Genomic DNA, 26,165 nt, shown 5'->3' with positions numbered 1-26,165 from the left:
ATGTGACATGCCAATTAAGATTCTCGAAGAAGCACCAACCAAGCCTCTTAGCATATCAAAAGCATACATAGGGTAAAAATAAGCAAAAACTCATAAAAGTACAAGGATAAAAAGCATAGCCAGAGAGAATCAAGACAACATAGACTTCTTATACATATGCCCAACATGCCTCTACATGACTACATAGGTGGAGACTAGGAAATGTTCCTATCTTACCCTCAAAGAAAGTAATGACACTAAATAGAATGGTCTTTAAACATCATTGTAGTCTAAGAACAACAATAAATGAAAGAATGACTCGGGTTTCCCTAGAAGCATTAGAACTCACCACACTATTCTTCAATGAAAACCAACTAACCACGGGAAGAGGATGGAGTGTCCGACTCTACATTGTGATATAATGTAGGGAAAAAGTATGCGTTAGTACGTTTGAATAGACTAAGTATGTAGGCAATGCAATGTATAGAAAACCATATTTGTGTAAATGAATACTTTAAGTATCATGATAGGAGGTGTAGTAAACATTATAAATAGTCACAAGAAGGATCAATACATAATAAATCATAAGAGTATCATATAAAGTAAAGGATAGTATTAGTCATCTAAAGCATAAAACGGACCACACATATGTGGGGTAGGAACCATAACCGACAATAAGGCCATGCGAGCTATAACGTGGAATCCCGATAATGCCCCTACACTGGAAAAAGGGGAATCTACTTGCCAAGGTAGACTCTACCCCGCTATGCCGGTCATAACGTATGCTATATATGGATCCACTAGCTAGGCAAAAAGGTCAATCCTATGGTAACACTCACTTATGGGTCAAGAGACTTTATATAAGGACCCTATATTTTGAGCCCCTACTTCAAGTCCACATTCGGTACTAAGTTAAATCCCACGTAATACATACATAGTATAGAAATCTTAATGAAAATATATCATAGTCATTTCGAATGAGGTATGGCCATTATGAGTTTTTACTCATGTCGTTCGATATGAATAATTCTCACACGACTTTCATGGACTTAATGAATAGGGTGTTCAAAAAATATCTAGATGTGTTTGTGATTGTATTCATTGACAATATTTGGGTTTACTCTCAGAATAAAAAGGATCATTCTAATCACTTTTTTTTTCTTTTTTTTTTTTTACGGGAACAAACCCTACACGAGGCTCCCACCTCTCGTGCATAGCCAGGGGTTGAGCCGCACACCCCCAAGCCTTATTATACATAAAACAGAAAAATACACGGAGGGGGACATAAACCTAACCTCCAAACCTATGGTGGTTCATAAGTCGGCCATCCTACTAAGGTCAGCCAACTCATCCCCGATACAAGCACACGAAAAGGAAACCTAGAAACTATGCATCTAAAGAAGAGGACTCCTCTCGATACAAAGAAACTAGGAAAGCATAAATAAGGGAGACTCGCTCTTTACATAAAATAAAGGAAAAATCTAAATAAAACTAGGGATGAATCCTCATAAAAGCTATATACAACAAAATTTTAGCGTCAACAAGGATCATTAAATAACATGGCTAAAAATATAACATGGAGACAAACACTGCAATTGGGCACTCAATCCAATGTTGCAACACTAGTAGTAGATCATGGAGGCTTCTTAATCCTTTTGGTGTTCCTCCGTCTAAAGCTAGGCAGGCCGGCTCTATCTAGCATGTAGTATCCTCGTGTACCCCGAGGTAGCTGCTGGAGGGTGGTGTAGTGGCCTGGAGTGGTAAGAGTGTGACTGCGCTTGGATTCTAATCACTTGAGGATTGTATTGCAAACTCTAAGAGACAAGTAACTATTCTTGAATTTCAACAAATGCGAGTTTTGGTTAAGGGAGGTGGCTTTCCTTGGTCACATTGTGTTCGGAGAAAGGATTATGGTTGATCTTAAAAAAACCGAAGAGGTTAAGAATTTGCCTAGACCATTATCTCCTTCAGATATTAGGAGTTTCTTAGGCCTAACTGAATACTATAGGAGATTTGTGGAAGAGTTTTCATCGATGTCAACACCTTTGACCAAGTTGACTCAAAAGAACATGAAGTTTCAATGTTCGGAAGCATATTAAAAGAGTTTTCAAGAGTTGAAAGATCATCCCACTACCGCCCCTATCTTGACTTTGCCGGAAGGATACGATGGTTTCATGGTATATTGTGATTCTTCAAGGGTTGGTCTTGGTTGTGTTTTGATGCGATATGGTAAGGTAATAGCCTATGCTTCTAGCTAACTTAAAGTGAATAAATGAAATTATCCAACCCATGATCTTGAACTAGCGGTAACTGTGTTTGCTTTAAAGATTTGGAGACACTATCTTTATAGTGACAATGTGGATTTGTTTACCGACCATAAGAGTTTACAATACGTGTTTCAGCAAAAAGACTTGAATGAATGGCAAGGGAGATGGCTTGAATTGTTGAAATACTATGACATGAGTGTGTTGTACAATCTGAGTAAAGCAAATGTTGTTGTCGATGCACTAAGTAGGTTGTCCATGAGTAGTGTTGCAGATGTTGAGGAGGATAAGAGAGAATTGGTAAAATATGTTCATACATTAGCACGTTTAGATGTGCTTTCATAACCCAAACAAGGGCCTAGATGTGACATGACAATTAAGATTCTCGAAGAAGCACCAACCAAGCCTCTTAGCATATCAAAAGCATACATAGGGTAAAAAATAAGCAGAAACTCATAAAAGTACAAGGATACAAAGCATAGCCAGAGAGAATCAAGACAACATAGACTCCTTATACATATGCCCAACATGCCTCTACATGACTACATAGGTGGAGACTAGGACATGTTCCTATCTTACCCTCAAAGAAAGTAATGACACTAAATAGAATGGTCTTTAAACATCATTATAGTCTAAGAACAACAATAAAGGAAAGAATGACTCGGGTTGCCCTCGAAGCATGAGAACTCACCACACTATTCTTCAATGAAAACCAACTAACCACGGGAAGAGGATGGAGTATCCGACTCTATATTGTGATATAATGTAGGGAAAAAGTATGTGTTAGTACGTTTGAATATACTAAGTATGTAGGCAATGCAATGTATAGAAAACCATATTTGTGTAAATGAATACTTTAAGTATCATGATAGGAGGTGTAGTAAACATTATAAATAGTCACAAGAAGGATCAATACATAATAAATCATAAGAGTATCATATAAAGTAAAGGATAGTATTAGTCATCTAAAATATAAAAAGGACCACACATATGTGGGGTAGGAACCATAACCGACAATAAGGCCATGCGAGCTATAACGTGGAATCCCGATGTTGCCCCTACAATTGAAAAAGGGGAATCTACTTGCCAAGGTAGACTCTACCCCGCTATGCCGGTCATAACGTACGCTATATATGGATCCACTAGCTAGGCAAAAAGGTCAATCCTATGGTAGCACTCAGTTATGGGTCAAGAGACTTTATATAAGGACCCTATATTTTGAGCCCCTACTTCAAGTCCACATTCGGTGCTAAGTTAAATTCCATGTAATACATACATAGTATAGAAATCTTAATGAAAATATATCATAGTCATGATCATAGGTTTGAAATCATAGAGTAGCTCATTTTCATATCATAAGTGCAGTGCAGGTATTGTCCTTCCATATTACAAGTCATATATACATAATCATTGTTCATACTTGGAAATTTAGGGTAAAACATGAATGCATGATTAATTGACTTGGAAATCATGAAATTGACTTGAAAACATGCATCATCATATGCTTTCTATCAGCCCATACATAATTCATAAAGATAATATTATTTGGAAGTATAATTGAAAATACCCATAATTCACATTGTGAACCCTAGAGATCAATCTAGGAGAATTCATGGAAAAATTATTTAATTCAATGCAATAACCATAAATTTATATCAAAATAGACTCATAATCATAATTTGAATCATAATTCATGCAATTGGAATAGAGATCATAAAACCCATAAAATCTCATACTTGAATTTACTAGAAAACTTTTAAAAATGATTGGACTTCATGGATGAAAGAATCCATGAATCAATACCCATATACCTTGAGTGAGAAGAACAAGGAACTTGGAAGAATTTGAGAGTTTTGACGGAGAGCTTGAGTGAATTTCTGTGAAGTCTTCAATGGAATCCTTGAGAGCTCTTGTAGAGAAAGAAAATTTAAGTAGATAAATTGTACAAGAATGAATGGAATTAAGGGTTTAGGGTAGTTTATAGAGTAGAATTAGGCGCTAAAAACGTTCAGCTTCATTAACCAGAGAAAAGTCTAAAGTGTACTTAATTAAAAACTGAATTTGAACGAAAAACATCTCTCAGGTCCGCAATGTGGAGCTACTTCCGGATAGGCCAATTTTTAGCGAATGAGATTTTAGCCAGATTTTGAATCGGGGAAAAATTACACTAAATGGGAATAAGTGGGCGACGTGGAGCTTTCGTACGCCTCACTATTTTGTGCAATTTTTGACAAAATTCATATTTGGATACATGAGTCCAAGAAATCCACCGAAAACCATTTTCCCGTAGGTTTTCACCCCTTGATCAACATGCCAGACTCGGATTTGCCAAAAATAAAAAGATGATGCGTTACGCAAGAGACCTATTCCGAAGGCATTCTTAAGGCACTTATGAGCGTTTTGAGGAATGTTACAATATCTTCCCCTTGGGAATATTCATCATCGAATGAAATTTAACTAATATAGGATGGACATGAAAAAAGTACTAGCAACTCAACATGTACATGAGGATACTTTGAAAATGCATAGAACATGTAAACTTCATACTTCACATAAAACGTGGTCTTTTTTTGAAACAATCATTTTCATGAATCATGCATGCATATGGATGACATATGGAACTAAAACATAGGAGTTTAATCAATTTGATCATGAACAACTTAGTACCTTTAAGCGTGAGTGGAAGGAAAGAAATACGGATAACACTTCATCATGTCCGCTTCCACTTCCCACGTAGCACTCTCTACTTGTTGATTCCTCCATAACACTTTGACGGACGCAACTTTTTTATTTCTTAACTTCTTAACTTGCTGGTCTAAGATTTCCACCAAAACTTCTTCATAAGTCAAATTTTCCTCAACACTTAAATCTTTCAATGGCATAATGGAGTTTGTATCACCCACAAACTTCCTCAACATAGAAACATGAAACACCAGGTGAACCATAGCTAACTCAAATTGCAAAACTAACTCATAAGCCACTTTGACAACACGTCTCAATACCTTGTAAGTTCCAACTTATCTAGGAATCAATTTATCTTTCTTGCCAAAATGCATTACACCCTTTATGGGTTAAACCTTCAAATAGACCCAATCATCCATTTCAAATTCAAGATCTCTTTTCCTAATATCAGAATAGGAATTTTGACGACTTTGAGCATAAAAATCTCCCTTATAAGTCTTACCTACTTCATAGCATCGATAACTAAATCTGGACCAATCAAGGCTATCTCACCAACTTCAAACCATTTCATAGGAGCCTACATCTCCTCATACAATACTTCGAAAGGGGCCATTTCAATTCTAGAGTGATAACTATTATTATAGGCAAACTCAATCAATTGAAAATGTTCATCCCAACTTCCTTTAAAATCAATAACAGAAGTCCTTAGCATATCCTCTAAAGTTTGGATCATTTTTTCGGCTTGACCGTCGATTTGAGGGTGAAAAGAGGTACTTAACTTAACCTTTGTACCGAGACGCTTTTGAAATAACTCCAAAAATGTTAAGTGAATTATGTACTTTGATCTGATATGATGGATAAGGTCACATCATGAAGTCTTACCAACTCACGTACATATAACTTAGCATAATATTCGGCACTATAGGAAGTCTTAACCGGTAGAAAATAAGCCGACTTAGTCGTCCGATCTACAACAACCCCAATGGAATCATGTTGATTCTTACTACAAGGAAAACCTGTTATAAAATCCATACATACATATTTCCATTTCCAAGAAGGAATTTCAATATCTTGGGCTAAACCTCCCAGTCCTTGATACTGAACTTTAACTTATTGGTACTTTAGACACATAGCTACAAACTCCGCTATGTCCTTCTTTATGCCATTCCATAAATATACTTCTCTCAAATCATGATACATCTTGGTGGAACCCAGATGAATTGAGTATTAGGAACTATGTGCCTCATTTAATATCAACTCTCATGAAACTCTTAACAAAAAGTCATTAATATCCTAATACAATCACCCATATATCTACAACCACACATTTAAGCCTACCATTCTAGCCACTTTATGGCTCCCTTGAAGTCAACATCACTTAAGGGTTTTAATGTTTACCTTAGCATCTCCATATCCTCATTGGTATTAACTCCTACCAAATGTCACACTAATATACTCTTACCTACCTATTGCACACAATAAGGTCTCATCTAGCTCTTTCTCTATGTCTATAACCTTAAATAGACCAAGCATACCATAATTATAACAATACGGAACACCCACACTTCTCCCAATCTTCCCTAACTTATCCATCAAGAGCTATGGGCTTTACTCAATATTGTTTATCTTAGGCTATCAATATTTGGAACACACAACCCACTTTGGTTACAAAATACTCCATCTCACACGTGTGAGAGAATCTAGATCTTCTCATGCACTACCAATCATAATTTCGAACCATTTCAAATAAGAATACCACCCTCACTAGAGTCACTCAATATTACCCTTAAATGGGCCAATCCACAAACATATTTAACTAAATACCTCTTACCTTCCTCAATACATGAAGTACTATTCATAGACAATCTATTAAGAGCATCAGCTACAACATTTTCCTTATCCAGATGGTATAATACACTCATTTCATAGTTTTGAGGAGTTCAAGCCACCTCCCTTACATAAGGTTCAAGTCCTATTGGCTAAACACATATTGCAAGCTTTTGTGGTCAGTAAACACATCAACATGCACCCCATAAAGATAATGGCACCAAATTTTCAAAGAAAACACAACCGCCCCAAGTTCAAGATCATGGGTTGGATAGTTCCTTTCATGCACTTTAAGTTGCCTAGAGGCATAGGCTATAACCTTACCATATTACATCAAGAAACAACCCAAACCTACTGTGAGGTATCAAAATAAACAACAAACCCTCCGAACCTTCGAGCAATATCAAAATAGGATCCGACGTAAGAAGATCCTTCAATGTTTGGAAACTCTTCTCACATTCATTCGACCATTGAAATTTTACCTTATTTTGGGTCAACTTAGTTAAATGTGAGGCAATAGATTAAAACCCTTCAACAAACCTTCTATAGTATCTGACTAAGCCTAAAATGCTTCTACTACCCGAAGGAGATAATGGTCTAGGATAGTTCTCAACTGCCTCCATTTTCTTTGGATGTACTTTAATCTCATCACTGAAAACTACATGGCCAAGACATGCAACTTCCCTTAGACTAAACTCACACTTACTAAATTTGGCAAGTAATTGCTTTTCTCTCAATGTTTGCAACACAATCCTCAAGTGACCTATATGATCTTCCTTGTTTTGAGAATAAATTAAGATGTTATCAATGAACACCACAACAAAGATGTCGAAGTATGACTTAAAAATATGATTCATCAAATTCATGAATATAGCAGGAGAATTAGTCAACCCAAATAACATAACCACAAACTCTAAATATCCATACCTTATTTGAAAATCCATCTTAGGAATGTCACACTCCCTCACCCTCAATTTGTTATAAACGGACCAGAGGTCAATCTTGGAAAAGTGACTTAAACCTTGGAGTTAATTAAATAAATCATCTATTCTTGGAATGGGATGCTTGCTCTTTATTATGACCTTATTCAATTGCCATTAATATATACACATGCGAAGTGACATATCCTTCTTTATAATAAACAACATGGGAATATCCCATGGTGAAATACTTAGTCTTATGAAACCCCTATTTGTATCAATCCTTCTTTGGATTTGATCTCTTCTTGGAGGCATCTTCTGAAAATCGTAAAGAACAATCGTTAGGGGGAAAAATACCTAGAGTATGCTCTATCGTACAATATGGATTAAGGGAGTGTGTTATTTATTTTAAAGGAGGTTGGGATAAACACTTGTCATTGATTAAGTTTGCCTATAATAATAGTTATCACTCTAGCATCCAAATGGCTTATTTCGAAGCATTGTATGGGAGGAGATGTAGATCCCCAGTGGGATGGTTTGAGGTAAGTGAGATGGACTTAGTCAGTCAAGATTTGGTGATTGATTCTATGGAAAAGTTAAGACTCATAAAGTAAAGGTTGAATATGACTCAAAGTCGTCAAAATTCCTATTTCGATGTTAGGAAAACATAGCTTGAATTTGAAGTGAATGCTTGGTCTATTTCAAGGTTTCACCCATGAAGGGTGTAATGCTTTTTTCTATAAAGGAAAATTGAGTCCTAGATACATTGGACCTTATAAGATATTGAGACGTGTTGGCAAAGTAGCTTACGAATTAGATTTGCCACTTGAATTAGATATAGTTCACCCGGTATTTCATGTGTCTATGTTGAGAAAGTTCATGGGTGATTCAAACTCCATTGTGCCATTGTAATATATAAGTGTAGAGGAGGATTTGACTTATTAAAAAGTTCCGGTGGAAATTTTAGACTGGAAAGTTTAGAAGTTAAGGAACAAAGAAATTATGTCCGTCAAAGTTTTATGGAGGAATCAACTAGTAGAAAGTGCTACTTGAGAGGCGAAGGCTTATATGATGAGATGATACCCATACCTCTTTCCCTCTACTCAAGTCTAAAGTATTAAGTTGTTCTTATTCAAGATAATTGAACTCTTACGTATTCAGTTCCTCCTATGTCATTCAATGTATGTATGTTCATGAAAAAGTTGATTTTCAAGTCTTGATTTTATGTTAAGTTGAAGTTTTCATGGTCCATGTATTTTATGATTCCATCATATTCATCTTGGGTTGCTATTCCTCTTTCTGTGTCCTTCCTATGATAAGTTAATCTTATTTGAGGATGAATGTTTCCAAGGTGGAGATAGTGTAACACCCTGGAAGTCAAAAAGTCCAAACCAAGGAGAAAAGTCTCAAAATCTTGAATTGACCATAGTTTATGGCTCATAGAGCTCTCTACGGCTTGTAAAGTTGAGTCGTAGAGTGACCCCTCGAGCAAAAATAGATGTTGCCCTCAGGAGATGTTCTACGACTCAATAGGATGAGTCATCATCTTGTTGATGGGATATAGAAACCCCTCATCAACCAGAGTTCAGAGGCCTTGTTCAAAGTTTCCCCAAGGCCAAGGTGAAGACTTGAAAGGACGAGTCGTAGAAGACCTTATGAGTCATAAGAACCATCCATCATAAAATTTCAGAGAACTTAAATTTACAGGTTTTGGGACCTACATGATGAGCCTCAGGAATGACTCATTTTCAAGTTGATGGGTCATAAACTTAACCCATTCCCAAATTTCAGAGACTCAATATTTAGACTTTTTCTCAGACCTATAGGACCAGTCGTTTAGATGACTCGTTATCCCTTCGATGACTCATAGGATTTAGTTCGTAGGTTCAAAATTCAAAGATTAATGAGGGGTAATTTCATCTTTTCTAAAGTTTTGGTTCAATAAACTTAAACACTTTTATGGACAAGTTCAAAGTGTATAAATATTCAATTCTTCAAATTCCCCTCCTATTCAATTCATTCTCCCAAATATTTGACTAAGGTAAGAACAAGTCTCTCAAGGTTTCTCTCCAAATTCAAGCTAGGGTTTTCAAATTTCTTCAAGATTCTTCTTTAATTATTAGTGAATTCAAGCAACGTGTGTGGGGATTAATTCATGGGCTCTTTTCACCCATGGAGTCCAAAATATTTCTCTAGTTTTCATTCAATTTATAATAGATTATGAATCCTAGTTTTGATTAATTGCATTGGGCTAGTTTAATTCCATTTTTAGATGTTATCAATGATCATTATATGCATATTCTCATATTAATTATGTGTTTATAAGTTGAGTTATTGATGCCCATGCATAAATGTATTTTAAAGTTATGATTATGAGTTAAAGATGAGTTTATGAGTTGATCATGAGTTAAATGATTTACAATAAAAGTTTTCAATGATTTAAAGTTGAGATTATGATTTTAAAGTTGAAGTTATGATGATGATCAAAGTTAGGATGGTGATAAGGATAATTCTCACTGAAGTTATAGATTCTTATGGATCACCAAGTTAGATGAGCTATTCTTAATATGTTTCAACAATAGATTGATAGGTAGTTACTATCCTTCCTTATTATGTTATGATCATGTTTATGAGTTTCCGTTGGGATATTGACTGAGAACTAAGAGGGCTTCTACGTGGGGTTCGGTCCTGTAATGCAGTTAGTGACCGAAGGAAATCATAGTAGTAACATAAAGTCCCAAACTATATTGCTCACGTAGGTTGTCTTCATGGCCTAGCTAGTGGATCTACATAGCCCAGTTGAATAGTTACTTTTGTAGTATGCCCTGACAAGGTATCCTCTCCTTTTTCGATGCAAGAGTCATCAGCCTTTCTCGATGTAGGAGTCATCGAATTCTATATAATAGCTTGTATGGTCTTAGATATCGGATAATAGTCCTATCCCACATAGGTTGAAGTTAAGTTATGAGATGTCAAGTTATGATTTTATGATAAAGATTTTATGATATGCATTGACCAAGAGTTTCTTATGTTTTAAATTTGTTTTAAGTTTACTCATACTCATTATGATTAGTTATACATCTTATGGCATATTGATTATGTTATTTTACTTGCTCATTCATACCTTACATACTTAGTACATTCAAACGTACTAACACATATTTTGCCTATATTGTCTTATAATGTAGGAATGGACGACACTCGCGATCATCCTATTCATGTCTTTGATTCAAGCTAATATTGTTTTGACTTTCATCTATTATTAGGATGAGCTAGGAGATTCTCCTAAGCCCCCATCAAGGGTTATACTAGAGTCATGTTTAGATGATAATGTGATGTAGTCTATGCGGACATTGATTGGTTGATTATATCCCCTAGCCCCATCCCCTTGAGATGATTACTTTCGCTTATGTTTATCTTTTTCTTACCCTTATATATGCTATGTATGCTAAGATGGATTATGATTGAGGTCCCTCACATCCTAATTGTCGTATCACGTCTAGGCCCTAGTTCGAGTCATGACAATAAGCATACATATCATTTGAGACTTTAATTCATCATGCGGTAGAATAGCTCGTTCACCTCTCTAGTGATACAAACATGCAAGAGTTGTCCTTATTGCATAAGAACCCATCATTCACATAATTTCATTATTATTTCATCTCATAAAACTCTTTTTTGATCATAGACATTAATTTCATAAACATTCATTTGGAGTCAAAAGTTTTCAACACAAACTTCATTGAAAACATAGTAGAATTAGGTGGGTTCTATTCAATCCAACTTTCAAATCATTAAAGTTAATGCTAGCATGCATGAGAGTAATGGAATGCACTAATTTTAAACATACTATAATTTAAAACATACTCTAATGCACTTTAAAAACCTTTTATGTATTCGTATAAAGATCCTTCATAAATCCACAATTCTATGCAATTTAAGAGCCAATATAAGCTAAGATAGGTAAATAAATTTCCAATACTCTAGAATCTATGCATTTGGAATCATTGTATAAAAAGCCATAAAATTCACAATTGAAATTAAGCTACTAGGTTAGAAAATATTTGGGCTCCATGGGTGGAAGAACCCATGAATAAAGACCCACATACCTTGATGAATAAAGCCTTAATGCAATGCTTGAAAATGAAGACTTGTTCTTGCTTAATCCTAGACTTTGCTTGAGATGGAGAAAACCTTGAGAAGAGCTTTGAGAAGGAAGGATTTTGTGAGTTATAAGTGAGATTAAGAATGAGTGGTTTGGGGAGGTTTAGGACCAATACATAGGGTAGATTTAGTCCCAAAATGACCGTACTTTACTGATAAAACATGGGAAAAGACCTAAATACCCCTCTTTAAAAATATATTCGGAATTCCTTATGAATCATCCTTACGATTCATAAAAGGGTCGACTCATCCTGAAAGGTTTGAGAAAACCCTAAGAACTGACCCTCGTGAATTTTCCTACAACTTATCTCTATGAGCCGTAGAGACTTCTACGATTTGTAGAAGGGACTCGTCCTATAGGGTTTGAGATACCCTAAGGAATGAGTCTCTGAACTTCTTCTACGACTCATCTCTATAAGTCTTCAAGGAAGGAAGGAGTCATAAACTGACTCATAGACTCGCCTTCTCCCTTAGGAAAAATCCCAGCCTCTACAAAACTTCTACAAGTCACTCTTACGACTCGTAGAATCACCTAAGACTCGTAGGTTGAGTCATAGAAGCTCATTCAGTCTTTTTTTCAAAGTTTGTTCCTCTGTTTTGACATTTCGCCTTACGGGGTCTTAAAATATCTCTCTCTTGATAACATTCATCCTCGAATGAGGTTCAACAAGCATAGAAAGGATACGGAATGAGGACTAGCAGCCCAACATGAATACAATGACACATAAACATGAATAAACTATGAGACTTTCATACTTAACATAAACATGACTTTAAAATCAACTTCATGAACATGCAATGAAAGACTTAGGAGAAACTGAAATGTAGGAGTCTTAAATAATTTTAGCATAAGTAACTTAGGTACCTTAGGCTTGAGTATAGTGATAGAGATGAGTGTATTGCTTTATTATATCCGCTTCCACTTTCCATGTAGTGCTTTCAACTTGTTGATTTCTCCAGAGGAATTTAACGGATGCAACTTCCTTTTTCCTCAATCTCTTGACTTGTTGGTCTAAAATTTCAACCAGTACCTCTTCATAGGTTAAGTTTTCTTCAATAATCACTACTTCTAAAGGCACAATGGACCTTGGATAACCCACACATTTTCTCAACATAGATACATGGAATACTAGATGAACCATAGCCATCTCCAATGGCAACTCCAACTCATAAGCAACATTGTCAACCTGTCTCAAGATCCTATAAGGCCCTACATACCTAAGGCTCAATTTCCCTATTTTATCGAATCAAACTACGCCCTCCATGGGTGAAACCTTCAAGTATACTCAATCAACCACATTAAATGCAAGGTCCTTTCTCCTAGTATCAGTGTAGCACTATTGGTGACTTTGAGCCATTTTCAACTTTTCCCTAATGACCCTCACCTTTTCCAGAGCGTCAAGCATAAAATCGATACCTAACTGGGTCATCTCACCCATTTCAAACCAACCAACTAGAGGCCTATATCACCTCTCATACAAAGCCTCAAACGGTGTTATCTCAATACTTGAGTCATAGCGATTATTTTATGCTAACTCAATAAGTGGTAGGTGGTCATCCCAACTCCCTTTGGACTCCAACACATAAGCCCTTAACGTATCCTCTAGTGTTTGAATTGTCCACTCGTCTTGCCATCGGTTTGAGGATGAAATGTGGTACTTAGCTTCACCTTGGTACCAAGTACCCTTTGAAATGATTTCTAAAAATAAGAAGTGAATTGGGTTTCTCGATCCAAAATGATTGACAAAGGCACAACATTCAACCTTACTAATTCTCAAATTTATAATTTAGCAAAATCCTTGGCACTATAAGAAGTCTTGACAGTAGAAAATAAGCCAACTTCATCATTGTATCGACAATCACCCAAATAGAGTCATGATGTTTTTGAGTACGAGGCAAACCCACTACAAACTCCATGCTCATATCTTTCCACTACCAAGAGGGGATATCTTTTTATTGATCTAGGCCACCCGGCCTTTGGTGTTTGGCCTTGACTTGTTGACAATTAGGGCATTTCGCCATGAACCTTGATATGTCCTTTTTATGCCTCTCCACAATAAATCTCCTTCAAGTCTCGGTACATTTTAGTTGAACATGGGTGAATAGAAGATGAATAATTATAAGCCTCCTTCATGATCAAATCCCTTAGGCCATCCACATTCCAAACACATAACCGACCTTGATACCAAAGTACCCCATATCTCCCCCTTCTAAAAGACTTCTACTTCTTTTCCTTCACCAATTTATTTAAGTCCACCAATGTTGGGTCAAGGTCTTATTGTGACTTAACATCTACTATCAAAGATGATTCGTACCCATTTTACACTAACATGCCACCAACATCGGGACCACTCAACTTCACCCCTAATCTAGCCAACAGGTGAACATCCCTTACCAACTCTCTCTTTCCTTCATCATAATGAGCCACACTTCTCTCATAGACACCCAATTAAGTGTATTGGCAACAATAGTGGTTTTATCCAGATGATAATGTACACTCATGTTATAGTACTTGAGAAGTTCAAGCCACCTCCCTTGTCTTAGATTAATGCCATTTTGGATGAACACATATTAGAGACTTTTTTGATAATTAAACACATCCACATGTACCCCAAAAAGGTAATAATAATGGGATGGATAACATAGATTAAATAAAAGCTTTGGAGAATCTTCATGGACACTAAATAAAGACATACAATGTGTGGAAAGTCCATCAAAGTGAAGAAAAAGAATAAAGAGGCCATGTGTACAAATAACCATCTCATAAATTCAAGAATTGACAAAGAAGACAACCAAACAAGTTCCTTATCTAAGTAAGAGTAAAATTGTAAAAGAAAATGTCTTCTTTATTTCTTAGTATAAATAGTACTCTTTTTAATTTGGAAGAGGAAATTTTTAGATGTTGAATGAAGAAACTCTTAAAGAGTGTAGTTTAAGGGTGGATTCCATTTAGGTTACTTTAGTTTAGTGTACCTAGATCTAAATTAGTGATGGGTGAATTTTCATTGTTGATTGAAGACCTTTTTCACTTGATTTCATATTGAGTCATTTATTTGTGGATTTCAAGTAAGTTTCTCTTTTATATTGAATCAAGTTTCTCTTTCTCCTTGGTTAAATGTAGATTCAATTAGTCTTTATTTTTTCTCTTTACATCCCTTATTTCTCATCTATCTTACTTTGTGTTGTTTAATTCTGTATTTGATTCAGATTAGAGTCATTCCCAATCGGAATCTTATCATTTGGTGTCAAGAGCCTAGCTTTAGGTTTCTTCTCACAAAAACTAAGTCTTGGAATTTTATTCTTTTCAAAAGAAAATCCTCCAAAACAATAAAAAAATTCAAAACAATTCTTGTTTGATTTATTATTTTTTAGACTAGATCCTTGTTTCGTAGTGTCTTGTGAGTCTACATTTCAAATTTTGTTAAATTTGGAGTTGTAGAAGTGAAGTTACCATTGAAGAGTTTTGAGCTTTGAAACTTTTCAAATTTCGAAAGGGGTCTTTTCATTGAGAAGGAATTGGAGGTTAATAATTATTGAAGATTGTTATCTATATCAAGGGTAATCTAATCCTAAATTTTGAGTCAATTCCTAGTTGATTTGAGGGGGTTGGGATTTAGTGTGTGTTCTTGGTAGAGTGGGAGGAAAACTAATCCATGAAGTAATACAGTTAAGAGAATCCTTTGCCATATTGAGGAAAGATTTTGATGATTTCTGGAGGATATTTGAAAAGGTCAAGTCTATGGTACAAGGGAGACGGGCTACTCATCATGAAGTGAGACTAAGAAGTTGCTTTTGGAAACAACGAAAGCTTCTTCTTATGAAGATAAACTTAAGGATTTGTGCATGGAAGTCAAAACACCCATTCCTTGTGTATCAAATTAGAAGTTAGACTTAAAGGTACCTTTTAACCCTTCACAAGGAATCCTTGGCACCTATCCTAACTCCCATAAAATTGAGAGACAAAATATTAAGAGGAGTAAAGGTGTGAAAAGCGACAACTCTAGAGTGGAAAAATAAGAGGTTGTGTGGAGAGATGTGAGAAGTTTTTCACAGCCTTATCCTAACTCATGTAACTTTTATTTCTCTAGTTGTTTTAATGAATTTGTAGGTGTTATTGGAAGCAAGCCTAGTGAACAACCTCAAAATGTGAAGAATCATGAAGTCCTTGAAAGCTTACAAAAGAGCAAATATGCTCCAATGTTGATAACCAAGGTGAAGAAACTTCTTCCTATGAGCTAAAAGGTAACAATGCTAACACTTAAACTTCCTTAAACTTGAAACATCATTGTGTGGCTAGTAGCCAATTGAGTGTAAATAATAGCTAGTGAGTCTTTACCTTGTGATATTCTTAATAGCACCTTGTGGTGTGATGATAATATCCTTTTTATGAGTGAGAAAACACTAGTTGATCCTATCGATGAATGGATTGACTATTCTATTAAGGTCGATTTATGTCCAACTAGTGTTGGCACTTGTAACTTGAATATTTATACATTGTCATCTGGGGAAAGTGATCCTACACTAGTTGATCCTTTTGATGAGAAAATTTATTCTTCTAGTAAGATCAATTTGTGTCCACCTAGTGTTGGCACTTATGCTTTGAATGAATCCTTAGACCTCAATACTATTTCTTGTTTTTCCCATGAGAATCTTGAGGTAGAATGTGTGTTTAAAGATAATCTCTTGTTTGATGATGACACGACTCTTGAGATGAGAATAGTGGAATACCTTATAATATTGGTAGCATGTCCACTCTTGAATGCTATCAATTGTTTGAGAATCCACTATGGTGTGATGACACACTTTTTGAAGATAGAAATCTCTTCTTTAAAGATGATGTTATGTTTATTGGAGAGGGTGGTGTTAAAAAGAGAGGTGATGATTATGTGACAATTTCTACTTCTTTCATTTGTGTTTCAATACTTCATGTGAGTCCTAATGCTTTTGTATATAAAGTAGAGTCTAAACATGGGAACACTTTGATTGAAGTTCATTTATGTGACACCTTTGTTTACTAATTATTTGCATATAATGATTCTCAAGCTTTTGAGTGGAGTATGTTGTTGGAAGATAAGAGTGACAACCGGGAAAATAGGGGTGTACTTGACCTATGTTTATGGATTTCATTTTCATTTGACCCCGATAATGAATTGAATAGTGGAACTTGTGTTGTGAAGCTTGGTCAAGATGACATGCACTATTTGGATGAATTTTTTGGTACCTTTTCCTATGATGAAAAGTCCTTCTTGATGGTTTACAATCGACTTGAAGGGCCTACATTATGTATGGGGAAGGGCACTTTTTTTACACCATTTCTTTACTACCTCTTTGCTTATGATGTTATTCATGATCTTACTTATTTTGCATCTTATGGGGGTAGCATTTGTTTGTTAAGATAAAGTGAGGTTAATCCTAAATTCTTCATGTTGTCTTTGTGTGTTCCATCTTATGATGTAATCAGTGATATGATCGATGAACCTAGTTGTGATATTGCATATAGGAACACCTTAGATGACCCGTGTGACACCTTTCTCTACTATCTCTTTGCAAATGATAAGTCTCATACTTGTCTTGGATGTGCATTTTATGTGGGTTGGGGCTTTATTGAGGTCTACGCTTGTTTTTATGACATGATTATGTGGGCCCTCTATCCTTTTGACCCCAATAAACATTTCTGATTATGTGAGCATGTTGAAGTACCATCTTTTAGGTAGTATTATCCTTTTGATTATGAGGAATATCCAATTTGAGTCTTCTTGGTTTAGTGCTTTTTGTGCTAACCATTATAATAACCCTCATGATATGAGGATATATTTGTTATTTGTCCTTTTCATGGTTTTGCAAGGTTTGGATTTGAGGACTAATCCTTTTCAATACGGGAAGGATGATAATGGAATAGATATCATAGATCAAATAAAAGCTTTATAGGAGCTTGATGGACATTAAATAAAGACATACAATGTGCAGAAAGTCCACCAAAGTAAAGCGAAAGAAGACAGAGGCCATGTGTACAAATGACCATCTCATAAATTCTAGAATTCACAAAGAAGACAACCAAACAAAGCCCTTATCTCATTAAGGGTAAAATTATAAAATAAAGTGTCTTCTTTATTTCTTAGTATAAATAATAGTCTTTTTAATTTGGAAGAGGAGATTTTTGGATGTTGAATGAAGAAACACTTAAAGAGTGTAGTTTAAGGGTGGATTTCCTTTAGGTTAGGTTAGGTTAGTGTATCTAAATCTAAATTAGTGATGGGTGAATTTTCATTGTTAATTGAAGACTTCTTTCCCTTGATTTCATAAAGTCACTTATTTGTGGATTTCAAGTAAGTTTCTCTTTTATATTGAATCAAGTGTCTCTTCCTCCTTGGTTAAATGTAGATTCAATTAGTCTTTCTTTTTTCTCTTTTCATCCCTTATTTCTCATCTATCTTACTTTGTGTTGTTTAATTCCATATTTGATTCAGATTAGAGTCATTGCCAATCAGGATCTTATCAGGTAATACCTCCAAATCTTAAAAGCAAACACAAAGGCTGCTAACTCAAGATCATGGGTAAGGTAGAAACGCTCGTGTACCTTCAGTTACCAAGAAGCATAGGCTATAACCCTGCCATTTTGTATCAAAAAACAACCCAAACCGACCCTCGAAGCATCCCAATATACAACAAACCCTTTGTAACATCCCTCAAAAATGCTCACAAATACTTGGGAATAGGCCGCTCATGTAATTCATTGTCCTTAATCTTTTTGGAAAATCCGAGTTAGGAATATCGATCAGGAGGTCAAAATCTGTGGGAAAATAGTCTCGGTTGATTTTTAGGATCCGTACATTGGAAGATAGATTTTTGAAGAGTTCACAAAATAGTAGGGTCCACAATAGGGTTTTCTGGCTGAGTTGAGTTTTTTTAAAGGGCATTTTAGACCTTTCACAAATTATTAGTCAATGAACCTAGACGTTTTTATGACCTAATTCAACTCTATAAATTAACCTAAACCTCTAATTCTATTCATTCTTCTATAATTCATCGATCAAATATTTCTCTCTCTACAAAAAGGCTCTCAAGGGTTTCCATTGAAGATTTCAAGTAAATTCACTCAAGATCTCCATAAAAACTCTCAAGTTCTTCTAAATTAATTGGTGTTCTCACTTAAGGTATGCGGGTATTGATTCATGGATCCTTTCATCCATGAAGCCCAACCAATTTTTCAAGATTTTCTATCAAATTAAAATATGGTATTTTATGGGTTTTATGATCTCTATTGTTATTGCATGAATTATGATTTAAAGTATGATCATTAGTTTATTTTGATATAAATTAATGGTTATTGCATTGAATTGAAGAGTTTTCTCATGAATTCTCCTATTTTGATTTCTAGGGTTCATGATGTAAAATATGAGTATTTTCAATTATACTTCCTAATGATATTATCGATATGAATTATGTATGGGCTGATATAAAGTTTATGATCATGCATGTTTTCAAGTGAATTACATGATTTTCAAGGTCAATTGATTATGTAATTGAGTTTTACTCTAAGTTCAATGTATGAATTTCATGCAAGTTATGAAGTAAGGTAACTTAGGGCCCTATGAGGTCACCTAAGGCCTAACGATATGAATTATGCAAATATGATTGTAATGATGAAAGGACAATTCTCACATTACAAGTATGTTATGAAAATTAGCTACTCTATGATTTCAAGCCTATGATCATGACTATCATATATGATATTTTGATTTTATGTTATGTATGTATTCTGTGAGATTTGACTTAGCACCGAGTGGACTTAAAGTGGGGGTCCTACCAAAAGACTTAGTAGCAGCCTCATGTCCCATAAACTATGTGCCACCGTAGATTGCCTTTATGTCCTAGCTAGTGGATCCACAAATAGCACATGTTCATGATCAGGAGTCAACCTTGGAAAAGTAGCCTCATCCTTCTCGATGTAGGTATCGTCGAATTCCATGTTATATCTCGCATGGTATTATTGTCGGTTATGGTTCCTATCCCACATATGTATGATCTTTTGAGTATGTTATGGTTTTGAATTTATGCTTTTAAATGCTTTGGTCAATATGATTTTCTCATGACTTTACGTATTCCATCTTATCATGTGATTTACTTGACCTTTGCATTCCATGATTTACGTTGTATGTCACTCCCTCATACTTATTACATTCCAATGTATTAATGCATACTTTTTGCCTAGATTGTCTCATAATATAGGGGTTGAGGTTGAAAATCTTAATCATCCACGTAACTATTAGGCGTTCTCTATCTGACGGTGTTGTGGTGAGTCCTCATTAACCGGGACTAGTTCCAAGTTGGTTACTGTTTTATTTTCAAAAGACTTTTGTTTACATTGTATATTGAGGGTGAGCTAGGGACATGTCTTAGTCTCCACCCATACTCATGTTTAGAGGCATCTAGTTGGACATATGTTAAGACTATGTTGTCATAAGACATTTTCAAATTTCTATTCATGTTTTAGACTCTCTTATGATGTTTTTGCTTTTATATTTTACCTTATGTATGCTTATGATATGTACAAGAGGCTTAGTTGGAGCCCTTCGGGTTATGATCACCATGTTACGACTAGGCCCTAGGTCGGGTCGTGAAACCCTTCTATTCCTTTTGATATAGTCAAAATAGGAGCGGAGGTAAGTCGATCTTTCAAAGTTTGGAAAATCTTTTCACACTCATCCGTCCATAGGAACTTCACCTTTTTTTGGATCCATAGAAATCAACCTTGATTCCTTCACCGGACACTATATGATCAAGGAACGCCACCTCCTTCAACAAAAATCCACATTTTCTAAACATGGCAAACTATTGCCTACCCCACAAGGTTTGAAGCACAATTCTCTAGTGACTCTTATGTTCTTCCTCACCCCGAGACTAAATCACAATATCGTCTATGAAAACCACCAAAAATATATCAAGGTAGGGTTTGAACACCCTATTCCTTAGATCCATAAACACCACCGAGGCATTAGTCAACCCAAACGACATCACTAAAAACTCAAAGTGGTCATACCTCATTCAAAATGTCATACTCCCTCACCCTTAGATGATGATAGCCAAATCGGAGATCAATCTTTGATAAATGACTTTTCTCTTGTAATTGACCAAATAGATTATCTATTCTAAATCAAATAATTGTTCTTAATGGTCACACTATTCAATTGACAGTAGTCTATGCACATTAGGAGCGACACATCCTTCTTTCTCACAAATAACATAGGAGAACCCTATGGTGAAATACTAGGCCATACAAATCCTTTTTCTACCAAGTCCCTTATTGTTTCTTTACCATTCTTTAATTCCGTCAGTGCTGGAGGTACAAAGATAGGTTGGGTATCAGGAAGAAGATCCATACCAGAATAAACTTCTCTTTCAGGAGGGACATCGGAAAGGTCATTAGGAAAGACATCAAGAAACTCATTAACCACAGGGACCAACATAATAAAAGGAATTTCGGAGTCAACATCCCTAACTCTCAAAATGTCATAGATGCAACCCTTAGGAATCTATTTACGGGCCTTACAATAAGAAATGATCCTACCCTTAACTACTAAATCATGACCCTTTCATTCAAGTATAACTCACTTGGAAATTGAAACTTGACTCTATGAGTTATATAATCTATATAAGCATACGACGCATGCAACCAATCCATCCCAAGAATAACGTCAAAATCTACCATATCAAGTTCAAGGAACAACTTTGTGCAAGATAGACACTGGGCAACCCTTATAGACCTTTCTAACAACAACTGACTAAATAATGGGGGTAGCACATCAAACCTATTTGCAATAAATGGAGTAACAAATGAAAATTGGTACCCATATCTAATAAGGTATACACATCAAAATCAAATACCTTTAACATACCGGCAACAACATTAGGTACTTTCTCAACTTTTTATCATCCATGTAAGGCATAAAATTTATTGGTGTGTTGTCCACTCCCTTGATCTTGTTGACCATGATTAATTTGGATTTTAGGTATACCACCACCACCTATACAATATCTAGCTTGGTGACCCGGTTTACCAACTTGAAGCATGCATTGGAGCCAGCTAACCATTCTCTTTTGTGAGTCTTCCTATACTTCTTACAAGTGGAGAGAGCTTAAGCACCCATATTATCCCTTGGAACCATCGAGTTAGCACTCTTGTCCTTGTTGAACCTTGGAGGAGTAATATTAATGGAACCTTGCCCCATAAATGTTTTTCCACTTTAGCCCTTTCCACCACCACTATAACTAAACCATTTGTGATTGAACCCTCCACCATCAACCCTTTCCTTATTGAAACCTCTTGACCCTTCCCTCAACTTCTCTTCCTCAATTTGTTTCTCATATTTCATGAATCAATAGATGTCCATATTATGGACAACATATCCCTCTTGCATCCCTTGTACATTAAACTAGAAACATCGGAGATAAATTCTCTCATCTTTGCCCTTGGATCGGAGACCATGAAAGGAGCATACTTTGAAAATTTGATGAATTTGAGGGTATATTCCCTAACACTCATGATCCCTTGGTGAAGGTTAATGAACTATTTGGTCTTTGACTCCCTTAGTTCCTAAGGAAAGAAATAATCTGGTAAGGTACCCTTAAACTCTTCCCATTCTATGGGTCCCATGTCTTCACCCCTTTCTACAACCCATTGCTCATTCCCAAACATTACCACTCCATTGAGTTGATAGGACACTAGATCGGCCTTTTCATTTCAATGAACTCCCATGATAATCACAATCTCATAAATTTCCTCAATGATTCCACAGGATTCTCTACTTTTAAACCATCAAACTCAGGTGGATTCATTCTCTTGAAATTCAGAATCCTAGAAGTCTGAGTAGGCACTTGAGGAAGAGGAGGAGCAATTCCTTGATTATCTGAGTTTGTTACCTCTTAAGACAACAAGGTGATGATGTTTCGAAATTTCACATGTGTAACTCCTTCCTCATGATGTGGAGCCTCAGGAACCAGAGGAACCTGGTCCTCATCATCAATCCCTTTTTTAGGTGGAGGTACCATTCTTGGAGGCATGATCTAGAGGACATAAAATAATCTATTAGTCAGAGGAAGTCTTAGGAAAACTCTAGGGCGCAACATGAATCATGAAAGAACGGAAAAATTTCCTAAACATCTCATAGTCTCCTATTCATAGTTTTGGCATTCTTCACAATTATGAACAAGACCCTATTCAATGCAGTATGTTGGACTTCGAGGATCGTTCAAAACATAAAGCTCTTATACCAAGTTTGTTATGACCCAAGCCTAGGGCCTTGATGCGACACTATGAATAAAGGGACCCATAGGTACCTTAACCAAGCCTTTTAGCATTCGTTTAGCCTTTTATAGGTAATGGCGATAAATAAGCACGCGAAAAAAATAAAGGGAAAGAAGGACTAAAGGAAACATCATAGCATACCCAAATGGTCAAACTTTAAGTTACATATGTCCAACAACACCTCTAAATTATAGACTTGATGGGGGCAAAGACCTGTCCCTAGCTCACCCTCAGCAAACTAAAATAAAATGTCAAGTAAATGTTTATAGGTCTAATCATATCATAATCTAGAAAGATAAGGAGTATCATTCCCAAACCATGGTAACTCACCCAATAGTAGCCTTCAATGATCTTTATTAGCCAGATATAGGAGAAAAAAAAGGAATGTCGGTCCCTACATGGTGATATCATATAAGCAAAAGAGTAGCGTTAGTAATTTGAATGTACTAAGTATGTAGGCATGCAATATAAAATAAAAGAATTAAATCATCATAAGGTAAAGTGCATGAGTAGATGCATGCATGATATAACAACTAAATAGCATTTGAAATCTTCATTTGTGGGAGGATGACTAAAACCTATATTAAGACCGTGCGAGCTATTACATGGAATCCAACATAATCCCCTAGGTTGGTACGGGGAGACTACTTGCCGAATATACCTCCATCAAGATTTATTCATTTCTTTAACTTTAACTTTAGATGGCTATACGTGAATCCACTAGCCTAAAAACCTACAAGGGCTCCTATGTTGGCACATAGTTAATGAGACAAGGGTTGTACTAGGATTTCCTTACTGAATCCCACCTTAATGCCCCATTCAGTTCTAAGTTAAATCCCAAGGAATGGTGTATCATAGTAACATAAGCATACATATTGTAAGACCCCAAAAGTTAAAAAGTTAGAACAAAAGTAATATTTTTAGGAAATGGAATTGATCTCAAGTGTATGACTAGACCTATGAGTCATGGGTAGTCCTACAAGTTGTAAAATAAATTCATTGGGAGGGTAATGGGGGGAGGAGAGGAGTTTAGGAAGTGGAACGATCTACAAGTCAGGACGACAACTTGTAGACACTAGGATGTATCATAATATTGACCCATAAAGAAACTTCAGAGATTGGGATTTTACAGGTTTTCAGAAACTCCAAGACGACTAAGGTCTATGAACAATAAGGATTTTGAAGACTCATAACCACAACTCATAGAGGAGAATTAGAGACCCCAAATTTGAGAGTTTTTAGAGACCTAGGATTAGTCACTTCTATGACTTGTCTAACAGTGTACGATTTGTAGAAAGGCATTCATGGATTCTTCTGACCAAGTTTAATAAGGGGTAATTATGTCTTTTCCTTATATCATAATAATGTATGTGGACATTTTTAGGACTAAATTCATAGTATTTGCTATCCTAAATACTCTTAAACCCTTTTATTCCCTCATTAACTCCCAAACAACTTTAAAACTTCTCTCTCAAGGTTCTTCAAAAAGATCATCTTCTTCATCAAGGTTTTGGCTAGAGTTTCTTCATGAACAAGTCTCCATCTCCCAAATTGCAAGGTCAATTAAGCAAGGTATGTTGGGATAGATCCATGGGTTCCTTTCACCCATGAAGTTCCAAGGGGTTCCTCAAAAATCTCTTGATATTTCATTACTTTTTATCATGATCCAGACTAGGGCCTAGATGTGACACGATGATCGATAACCCGAAGGACCCCAACCAAGCCTCTTAGTAAATAGTGCATTTATAAGGTAAGATAAAACATAATCAAACAAGCGGAAGAATAATCTCAAACATAGAAGTCTAAAAATGAAAAGGAAATATCAAGTCATATGTCCAAATGGAGTACATCAACTCTTTTGTCTAAACATGCCTCTATCATACTAACATAGGTAGGGGTATAGAACAAGACACTAGCTCCCCAAACATGAAAGAAACATCTCAAAATAGCAACATAGTCTAGAGGTAGCAAGAAAAAAAATGATAGGTAGTCCCCAAAGCCTGAGGACTTACCAAATCAAGTGAAAACGTCTTCTATCTAGCCACGGGAGTGTGTAAGGTGATCTTCGAGCCCTACATTATAACATAATATAGGCAAAAAAATATGTGTTAGTAGTTTGAATGTACTAAGTATGTGAGCACTGCAATACATGACATAAAATCATTGATGTATGATCAACGCTAAAGCACATAATAAGTAACCATTTATACGTGGTAGTGAATCAAGAGTAAGGCTATTATCATTTAAAACCATAATAAAATCTTATGAAGAAAACTTAAATAATGCATGGATAATCATGAGTCATAATGATGAATCATAAAAGAGCTTACAAGTTCATATGTAGTAGTAAGGATCTTAAATTACATTGAGAGTCATAAACCATGGGTGAGAGAACATAATTTACTTGTGAGAGACATATTAACCATAATAAGAAATACCTTAAATATTGTAAAAGGTGACCTTATACCTTTGTGAGAGAGAACGTTAACCGACATAAACTAAGTGAGCTATAACATGGAATCCCAATGTTACCTCTACACCAAAAAAAAAGGGGAGACTACTTAACAAGGTAGACTCCGTCATGCTTAAGTATATCCAATAAGATATATTTGAGGATTGATCCTCAACTACGGGTGACCCTAAAAGAAATCGAGCCTCTCCTATGAGTTATCCTTTATCCGATGGTGGCACATAATTATAGGATAATTGGATGTTACTACGGGTCTCTTCCCTTAACTATCTTTTCTTTTCATAGGCTCTTTTATTGAGACAAAATTGGATAGAATGCCTATCCCAAGGTATACTCAGTGCTAGGTAAACAACCAATGGAATAGAAAAACCATAAGACATAAAGTCAACATCATGTGGGAGGGGTCATATCTACTACCTGTGTACTCTTCATAAGAACATAATCATAGAATAGCTCCTTAACTTTATCTCATGTAATGTGAGCATAGACCTTTCATCATTACATATATTTATTCGTAAAACATATTTAGGGACTTAACTCACCCTATCATTAAC

Source organism: Solanum dulcamara, chromosome 7 (assembly GCF_947179165.1).
Source record: "Solanum dulcamara chromosome 7, daSolDulc1.2, whole genome shotgun sequence".
Taxonomy (NCBI): domain Eukaryota; kingdom Viridiplantae; phylum Streptophyta; class Magnoliopsida; order Solanales; family Solanaceae; genus Solanum; species Solanum dulcamara.
The sequence above is the reverse complement of the archived record's forward strand: the minus strand, read 5'-3'. Positions refer to the sequence as shown.